Below are 10,629 nucleotides of genomic sequence, written 5' to 3' on the forward strand. Positions count from 1 at the left end.
GGTGGAGGATGCATATACTCTTCTTCCTCAAGCTCCCCCTGAAGAAAAGCATTCTTAACATCCATTTGCCAAAGATCCCACGATAAGTTAGTGGCAATGGAGAGAACAACCCGAACAATGTGAAGCTTTGCAACCGGAGAGAAGGTGTCCGTGTAGTCGGTGCCGTATGTTTGAGTAAAACCACGGGCCATGAGACGAGCTTTGTATCGTTTGATCTCACCAGTGCTCAGGTACTTGATGGTAAAGACCCACTTGGAGCTAACCGCTTTCTTCCCATGAGGTAGGTTGGCCTCGTCCCAAGTGTGATTACAAACCATGGCACCGGTTTCATCAGCCACAGCGTCTAGCCACACTTTGTGATCTTTGGCCTCATCATACGTTTGGGGAATATAGTGTGCATCAATGGCCCCAAAGAATGCTGAATGATCAGGTGGCAACAGGGCAAGCGAACATACGGCCTGAATAGGATGGGCATGGCTTGATTGTTGTAGTAGAAACGCTTGTTCTTGAGGCGTTCACTATGCCGAAGTGGCTGTTAAGATGAGAGTGGCTCGGATGATGATGGTGCAGTCTGGCCCACCTCAGCCTCATTGCCATTAGTCGGTGGGGCCGAGGGCGTTGTTAAGGCTTCTCCGGGTAGTGTCTCTCTCAGCTTGGTGATCATTTCCTCGGGTTGAGAATTGGCATCATGATTGTCTTGAGGGTCTGGTGAGGCTGTAGGCACGTCTGAAGGTTGGACTGTGTGAGACTCCTCGAGACATGATGGCTTGGTGACACCGAGGTGTTCAAGTAGGAATCAGAGGTTGGTAGCACGGTCAGTGGTGGAGTCTGAGAGGTCTTTGAGACTGTTCCAATCCTTTGTCTCATAATATCCTTGATTCTCCATGAAGTTGACATCCCGAGACACATACATACGGCCGTTGACCGGGTCATAGCACTTGTAGCCCTTTTGTGTTGCTGAGTAGCCAATGAATATACTTTTGGTACTCTTTGCATCGAGCTTACTTATTTGTTCTCTTGGTATCAAGACAAAACACACACAACCAAACACTCGTAAGTGGCCTAATGATGGTTTAGTCTTAGTAAGAACTTTAAAGGGAGTCAGTTTGCTTAGGATTTTTGTTGGCGTTCGATTGATAAGATAGCAGGCTGTCATGACCGCGTCTCCCCAAAACCTCTTCGAGACATTCATGTGGAACATCATCGACCTGGCCACTTCCATGAGATGCATGTTCTTTCTTTCCGCCACACCATTTTTTTGAGGGGTGTACGGGCAGCTGGTTTGTTGAAGAATGCCATGCTTAGATAGATGTTCTTTGAGTTTGTGACTCGTGTATTCCCCTCCATTATCGGACCTAAGCACTTTGATCTTAGCATTAAAGTGATTAGTAACATTGTTTTGAAAGTTTATAAACGCATCTTACACACAGTCTTTAGAGGGTAACAGTGTTAACCAAGTATATTTCGACTTTTCATCAATAAATGTCACAAAATACTTATTGTTATCTATAGACAAGCATGGTGATGTCCAAACATCAGAATGAACCAAATCAAAGCAATGTTCATAAATAGTAGAGGATTTTGGAAAAAACAGTTCTACAATGTTTTCCAAGGATACATGACTCACAACTAGAACTACTAAAAGAAACATTCAGCAACAACAACTCAAGAGCACGAGAGTGAGGATGGCCTATCCTAGCATGCCACAATGCATTTATCATTATTATTAGATGAGAGACAAGAGGTAAAAGAAATCGGATTAGAGGGACTTTGTGAAAGTTTCTCTAAGACATAAAAGTCTCCGGTTCCATTTCCTTCCCCAAGTATCTTTCCGGTCTTAATATCCTGAATATGAACACTATTAGGACCAAATACAGTATAGCAGTTTAAATCATTAGTTGCTTTCTTTACCGATAAGAGATTAGAAGTAAATGTTGGCATGTAAACGCTTTAGATGAGTTATGTTCAAATAGTTTCAAGTTACCAACACCTTTTACTGGAACTCGGTCCCCATTAGCAATGAAAACATTACCAAGGGCTGGTTCTATATTGTCTAGTAGACTCGGGTTACTAATCATATGATGAGAAGCCCCCGAGTCAATGACAAGCATTACTTGGTTTAGAAGCAAAGAAGCTGGTACCAGATTCTTTGAGTGCAGCAATGGACTTTATAAGAGCCTCCAAGTCAGACTTCCTCAACAAGTCTCCATAGGATGCTGTCATAGCCGTTGCCCCTCCTTGGTTCACCGCTCCGGTCCCTTGGCCGCTTGTACCCTCTTGCGAAAGATTGGCCGGCTTGAGAAGAGGGTGGAGGATCCAACACTTGTTCATCACATGGCCTCTCTTCTTACAGTGGTCACACACCACCCTCTTCCTCTCCTCATGCTTGTAAACCCCTTTGTTGGCCGTGACAAGTTCCCCTTTACCACTAAAGAGACCAAGTGACCCTTGTTCTTTTTGAACTTGGGCACACACATCATCGAGAGTAGGAAGCTTGTCACCGCGGAGGATATGCTTAATGAGATCATTGAATGCTGGATTGAGGGTGAGAAGTAGGCCAAAAACCTTGTCTTGCTCCTTCCTTTCGTTTAGAATCGCCGGATCGATGGTTCTTGGCCGAAGCATCTCAAGTTCAGCCCAAAGAGACCGAAACTTCCCAAAGTGCTTGGTAAAGTCTAAGTCTTCTTGATGTAGGCTGTTAATGGCCTTCTTGACTTCAAATACACGGGTTAGGTTGGTTACATTCCCGTACACGTTCGCTAGCGTGTCCCATAGCTCCTTGGCTGTCTCGCAATAGGAGTAGGCTTCTAAGATGGATGCGTCCAGCGAGTTTTGGAGAATGGCAAGCACGGTATGATCTTCTTGGAACCATTTGACTTCCTTTTCGAGGTCAACCTCCTTGTCTTCTTCCTTTTCTTCTTTCCCGTCCTCTTTGTTGGCTTTCTTGGGGAGCTGGTCTGTTTCAACATGAATCCAGAGTCTCCGGCCACTAAGAGCGGTCTTTGTGGTTCTTTTCCAAAAGAGATAGTTTGCACCTTTGAGAACCACCGGAGTAACAATCAGTTTTGCGGTTTCCATGGTGAGAAAAAGAATACAATTTCTAGAGAGTGAAGAAGAGAGTAGGTAGATTAGGGTAGAGTAAATAGAAAGAGTGATTTTAGAGAGTGGTGAATCGAAAAAATTGCTCTGATACCATGTTAGTTTAAGCGGAATAAAAAAGTAGAGTTGAAGGATAAGTGTGATGAGATAAGAGATAAGGTTGATGAAACAAAGAGAATAAAAGAGAAAAGAGATTCAATTAGAATAGTATGTTTACAATGTCGGCTAAGAGCCTTAAATAGTATATGAGACTAGGGCTTCACCCTTTTACAAACGAGGGTAAACGATAGAGACATGGGGAGAGAGAAAGGGCTAATCCCCATAGTGATAGCGACGTCCCATGGTTTCCCTTAAGGAAACATGTGACCTTATCTCTAACTGCTACAAGACTTCTTCTCGATCCTTCTCTTCTCTTGGACCTTTTATGATAATTCAGCCTCTTATTTTCATTTGAAGTGGCCTTACTAACGATCGTACAGACGGTCGTACGGACCAGACCACATTACCGATTAGATCAAGTCCAACCTTATCAATAGCTGGTGCATTCCCAACACACCACGGTATTTCCCGGTCCTGGAACGCACAACGCTGCTCTCCAGCAATATAAGCGGACTCGATGTCCGTTTTCTCCACACGCAACACAGTGGGCCATGTTCCTCAACTTTAATCGAGACGGGTTTGTCACCCTCTTCCGTGCCTGAGCTCTAGTTCTCGGCATACCTCTCATCGGTCTCATCTCCACATGTCTCGTGGGTCTTAATCCATCCTCCAAATATTTGGACCGTTTCTCACTACCTTGACCATGTTCCAACCGAACAACTTCTTTCCTCACTCTTCTTTCATCTGCTAACTTCTCAATTAACTCCATCATGGAGTCCCTTAGTCCTTGGTCTACTCCCTCCACGGATTGCTCTCCCAAACCATGATCCGGTGCCATCTCCTAGTCACCCCTTGGTTCACTATTGACCTCATACGATTGGTCATTCCTTGTTTCTCCACTGGTGGTTATTACTTGGTCCCCTTCGGGTTCACCCCCAATTTATTTTGTACTACTTCTCGGGTTCTCATTCTTCACTTCTCGATCTTGGTTCATCCTTAGTTCGGGTTCAACCATCGGTATAGGAGCATTCTCGGGTTTCGCCTCAGCCTCACCCTCTTGTCCTCGTACTGGCACCCTCTCACTCAATCTTAGCCGCCTCATCAACTCTTTGTTTTTGATCTCGACTTCTAGCAGCATCGGATCCCATTGACTCATTCTTCTGGCCGCATCTCTTTGGTTCTCCAATTCTTGTGCCTCGGCACTATGGTCTCGAACTCGGTTCTCTCTAATCACTGGTTCAACATCCGCCTCTCCTTGATCCGGTACCACCACTGGAACCGCCACTAACTTGGATCAAGTTCCTTCTCTAGCCGCTTCCCTTGGTCTCCTTTTTGTCTCAACAATGAGGGTTGGTACACCCTCTTCATCACTGGACAGCATCTCAACCACTTCCAGGTACTCTTCTTGATCATCATCACTTGAGTTAGGGTCTCCACAACCCTTAACTTCCTATGCTCCAGAAGTGGCCTCACCGCCATCATTGTGCTAGGCCTCACCGTTGGTCCATCTCCAACCGGCTCCTCTTGGTTAATCTTATCTATTATCTCCGACAGCATACCCATAACTCGGGTCCTCATCTCTTCTCTCTAGTCTTCCAGCACAGAATCCGGAATCGTCACGGACAATCCTCATCCATCGATGGTGATTTGAATATGCATCGACACCTCGGTCCATACTGCAGCTTCTTGGTCATCCCATCCATTTTTGACCTCCTCGTCATCTCCCAAGCACTCGGAAGGATCAGTTTCTATAGACTGGTTCTCTTCCTCACCATTATCCACACCCATATTCTCATTATAAGTTGGTCCACCTCCTCATTATAACCGTCACACATACCCTCAAGACTCCACTTATCCGAGTCCATGGCCACACGAGAACTTTCTGACTCGTTCGAAAGAAACCGTTGTGGTTACTTGACTACTCCTGCCCCAGACCTTGTTCTCCTGAACCACAACCGCCATCCCTGCCACCAAAAGACATCTGCATAGNTTCCTTGTTTCTCCACTGGTGGTTATTACTTGGTCCCCTTCGGGTTCACCCCCAATTTATTTTGTACTACTTCTCGGGTTCTCATTCTTCACTTCTCGATCTTGGTTCATCCTTAGTTCGGGTTCAACCATCGGTATAGGAGCATTCTCGGGTTTCGCCTCAGCCTCACCCTCTTGTCCTCGTACTGGCACCCTCTCACTCAATCTTAGCCGCCTCATCAACTCTTTGTTTTTGATCTCGACTTCTAGCAGCATCGGATCCCATTGACTCATTCTTCTGGCCGCATCTCTTTGGTTCTCCAATTCTTGTGCCTCGGCACTATGGTCTCGAACTCGGTTCTCTCTAATCACTGGTTCAACATCCGCCTCTCCTTGATCCGGTACCACCACTGGAACCGCCACTAACTTGGATCAAGTTCCTTCTCTAGCCGCTTCCCTTGGTCTCCTTTTTGTCTCAACAATGAGGGTTGGTACACCCTCTTCATCACTGGACAGCATCTCAACCACTTCCAGGTACTCTTCTTGATCATCATCACTTGAGTTAGGGTCTCCACAACCCTTAACTTCCTATGCTCCAGAAGTGGCCTCACCGCCATCATTGTGCTAGGCCTCACCGTTGGTCCATCTCCAACCGGCTCCTCTTGGTTAATCTTATCTATTATCTCCGACAGCATACCCATAACTCGGGTCCTCATCTCTTCTCTCTAGTCTTCCAGCACAGAATCCGGAATCGTCACGGACAATCCTCATCCATCGATGGTGATTTGAATATGCATCGACACCTCGGTCCATACTGCAGCTTCTTGGTCATCCCATCCATTTTTGACCTCCTCGTCATCTCCCAAGCACTCGGAAGGATCAGTTTCTATAGACTGGTTCTCTTCCTCACCATTATCCACACCCATATTCTCATTATAAGTTGGTCCACCTCCTCATTATAACCGTCACACATACCCTCAAGACTCCACTTATCCGAGTCCATGGCCACACGAGAACTTTCTGACTCGTTCGAAAGAAACCGTTGTGGTTACTTGACTACTCCTGCCCCAGACCTTGTTCTCCTGAACCACAACCGCCATCCCTGCCACCAAAAGACATCTGCATAGACACAAGGCAAGTTGCTAGTTAAGTCTAAGGTTCTCTCAAACTAAACAGGCAAAGACCGGAATCTAAATGTTGGTTTTTGCGACACATTTACTCGATAAAAACGTTTGAAAAACCCAAGTGGACACGAGTTTCACATCCCGCTCTGATACCACCGTTGTAACGCCCCCAAACCGTCCCCTTGGCCGGACTAACCGCGGACCGGCTGGAGGGGGGGGCGTCACAGTGAGGTCGACAATCTTTAGCAAATTCGGTTGATGTTCCTCCAACGAATTAGGTTCCCCGTCCAGCCCACCGGCCACCGCCTACCCGCTACGCATACACCTCCGGCTTTTCAACTTTAGTGCATGCGCGGCGTTGTGCTAACCCGGACTAGGCCATTTAATTTTCCACTTGTCCGATTATATATAGAAAATATCACGATTTACTTATGTATAAGGTTTTCATTTAAAAACGAAATACAAAGCAAATAAAGTTGGATCCATTTTTTTTTAATGAAATGTATGTCAAAGGAAACAAGGATTTTTATTTCAACAATCACACAATATAAAACATCCTATCCGGTTTTTCCTAGCTGCCCAACTCTACCCACTTACTTTCCCTGCAAGAAAATAATAATGGAGAGGAGTGAGTAATCCACGATTACTCAGTGAGTAATCCACGATTACTCAGTGAGTTGGATGACTCTCTAACATGCAGTCCTCTTAATCCAACTACCCCTAACACCAACTACCCACAACAACAATCAGAATCTCGCAATGCGGAAGCGATTAGCAAGCAAGCAAGCAAACAAAGCAAACAAGCAACAACACACAACATGCAAGAACTAGAAATGACTCAACAAGACACTTCTAGAGTCATAGCCACCATAGGCCATCTCCACAACTCCCAAAACTCAAGAGAATGAAAGTACTAGTGATGCTACCACCTTAAGTACACACTATAATTCATCTCACACACGCAACCTAGGGCCCAATGACCTTCTGACCCATCTCCCCAATCCACACCGCGTTGAAACCACAAAGGCTACCAACCGGATCACCACACATTTGCATCGTCATGCAATAGATCAGACTAGTCTCTCACTAGACACCGATTGTCCAAGCCACGAGACCGTGTAGGTTAACTCGCCGGAACTCCACATTCACTTGGGGACAGAAGTCGATTGCTAGTCCAACATGACACATGAGAACTAGCTAGATAAGTACTTAATCTAAGTCTATCGAGACAAAGAATTAAGTACTTAATTAACAAACAATTTCAAGCAAGAATCAAGCAATGCATGCAAGAAAAATAAGCTAGAAATTCACCCAAAAAATTCTTAAAATGCAAGAAATAAATTATTCAAGCATTTAAGACAACATCCACATGCATGCAACCAATTTTAATTCTCAAGAAATATTAAGAACAATTTCTTAAATATTTTCCTTGACATGCAAATGATGCTAACCTATTTTCCTCCCACTTCTATCATGCATGGTACTGACATTAATTCTCAAAAAATATGCAAGACAAATTATTGATTGTTCCACTTTTCTCCCACTTCATTTTTCTTCCCTAACCGGTTGAAAAATTCATAGAAGGATGCATGCATGATCATCCATTTCGGATCTGATCTTGCATGCAACCCAAATCACCAATTTCTTTATGCATGCATGATCTTTTATCCCCAAATAAGACTATATGCAACAATAAATGAATGCATGTTAGTCTACTCTCCAGATCTTAACTTATTGCCATGTAGATCTAAAAGATAAACATGCAACAATCAAGAATCAAGAAAGACACAAGAGCTACCAAGCTCATGTACTCTCTATGCTCACACCAAACGCAAATCACAACAACTCTAAAATCATAACCTCAACTCACAGTGATTTAGGCAGAGAATTGACTGAGTCGAGCTCCACCACCACACCGCAATCCGACAGCGCTCTGCCTCCTCTTCCTCCTCTAGCTCCGACGAGCTTCTTCCTCTTCTTCCCTTGGAAGTCTCTTGATTTTTCTTCAAGAATGGTTGAGAGAAATTTTTCTGCAAGAGTCTAGTGTTTGATAGAGGCTTTGTCAAAAATGAGAGACCAAAGAGGCAATTTATAAGCCCTTGGTCGAGTTTTCTATCTAGGCAAGTGGCAATTTGTGTTTGACAAGTGGCAGAAATTCTGCATGCAAAACGCTTCCAATCTCACTCACTCTCGTGTGCATCTCACTCTCTGGCGAAAATGCATGTGATGGCGACACATGGTGATGTGAGCACGGAACCGGACACGCGACCAGAAACACTCGTACCGGACCAAGACGCCCAGGACGCTGCCGAGACACTTGCATTACCCACAGGACAACATCAAGCCAATGCACCAAGGATCACTCTAGGAGCTACTACACGATCAAAGAGCTCGTCTAAGGCCACAAGACAAAAGATACACCAATTCATGCAAGCCTTTGTTCGAGAAGATCAAGAGAACAACTCGGCCAAGGCGACCCAAGTGGAGACCGGTCGCATGGCCTTCATCCTTACCCAAGGATGAAGGCGACCAAGTCGTTAGGATCATGACCATACTCTTTTTCCTTACTCTGGGTTTGTCCCACGAGGTTTACCGGAGAAGGATTTAATGAGGCGACGAGTTCTAACGCAAACCACCGTATTTTGAAGCCGATGACGTGGTCCCGCGTCAAAGCCTAAGGACATGTTATCTTTTTGTTTAAGTGTTGCGTTTTGAACTTTATCTAGATCTTTCCTTTGTAACGTTAGAATAGTGTGATGTGTGTGGTCCTGTTTAAACCACATAGAGGGCGACATGTTCTCCATAAAAGGAAAACACGTCAAGGGCAAACGTGTGCGGACCATAGCGAGTCCGCGTGTCCTTGGTTCCCTCTAAACCCTCACACTATTTAAACCTATCTATCCCTTAGCAAAACTATTTAGACTTGAATGAAATTATTTTCCCAAAGAGTGATTCTTTGTTTCTTGTCTCATTTCTCTCTTTAGCCATAGTCTAGGACGTCCGTTTCTCTTAGCTCCGACCACTCCGGTCTTATGGTCATTTGACGTCCGTTTCTCCAAGACCATTTTCCTTCTTAGACCATTTCTTTGACTTGGTAACTTCTCTTGCAAGTCACTCGTTCAATCTTCGAGGTTTTCTTTTCTTCGTCTTGCAAAGGTATCGCACGTCCCTTGGACACATCTCCTTCGTCCGGTACGTACTTCTTGATACGGGTCATTACACCCACGGTCCGCCTTTTGGGGTTCAACACGCCAAATCTTGTCTACCATGACTACTCTGACAGTGTTTCTGATGTCGAGACTATTACTGGTCCAATTTCACCGATTGTTTTCAAGAAGCCCGCCTCTATCTTTCTATGCCGTAAGCGTTTTTCCTTATGAATTTGAAGATAAAATGAAAATCATTCCTTGGGTTTGCAATGTAAAAATTCTTACCTTCCAGCTAATACCGTTAAGTTATGATGTCTCTCTCTATTCCATGTATTTTTTCTAGTTTGTTTGAGTTTCATTCATGAGTCATGACCACTTTGTTTGTGTGTGTTGCAGATGATGCTTCATTGCTTTGATTATTGGCGTAATGGATTTCCCTTGTTTAAAAACCTTGTGAAACTATCTTTGGACTCTGGACTCTGTTAAAAAAACTCTCCCAAGCTAGAAAATCTGATCCTCAAAGGTTTGTATATAATAATGTACATATATAATCACTCTCTGTCTCTCTCTTTCTCTTTCTCAATGATACAAAAAAAAAGAACAATTCTTGGGTTCCTAAAGTGAATCCCTTTGTTCACTTCTCTTTATTTAACCAATGAGAATTTGACATCTCATAATACATTTAAAAATATATTCATTCAACTCCTTATTAAATAAGTAAACAAAATTTGTATACATTATTATAAAGTTAAAAATTCAAACTGCTTTTTTATAAACCCAAACCGATATATAATTTCATTCTAATTGTAAAATCTAAACCTTAATTATCTCATTTGTAAACCCAAACCGACATATAATTTTGTTCTAATTGTAAAATCTAAACCTTAACCATCTCATTTGTAAACCCAAATTGACATATAATTTCGTTCTAATTGTAAAATCTAAACTCTAACTATTTCATTTGTAAACGTAAACTAATATATAATTTCATTTTAATTGTAAAATCTAAACCATAACCACTTCATTTGTAAACCCAAACTGACATATAATTTTGTTTTAATTATAAAATCTAAACCCTAACTACTTTATTTGTAAACTCAAACTGACATATAATTTTGTTTTAATTGTAAAATCTAAACCCTAATCTATTAATTGTAAAATCTAAACCCTAATATCAACATTCCAAAGAT

Source organism: Camelina sativa, chromosome 2, assembly GCF_000633955.1.
Source record: "Camelina sativa cultivar DH55 chromosome 2, Cs, whole genome shotgun sequence".
NCBI lineage: Eukaryota > Viridiplantae > Streptophyta > Magnoliopsida > Brassicales > Brassicaceae > Camelina > Camelina sativa.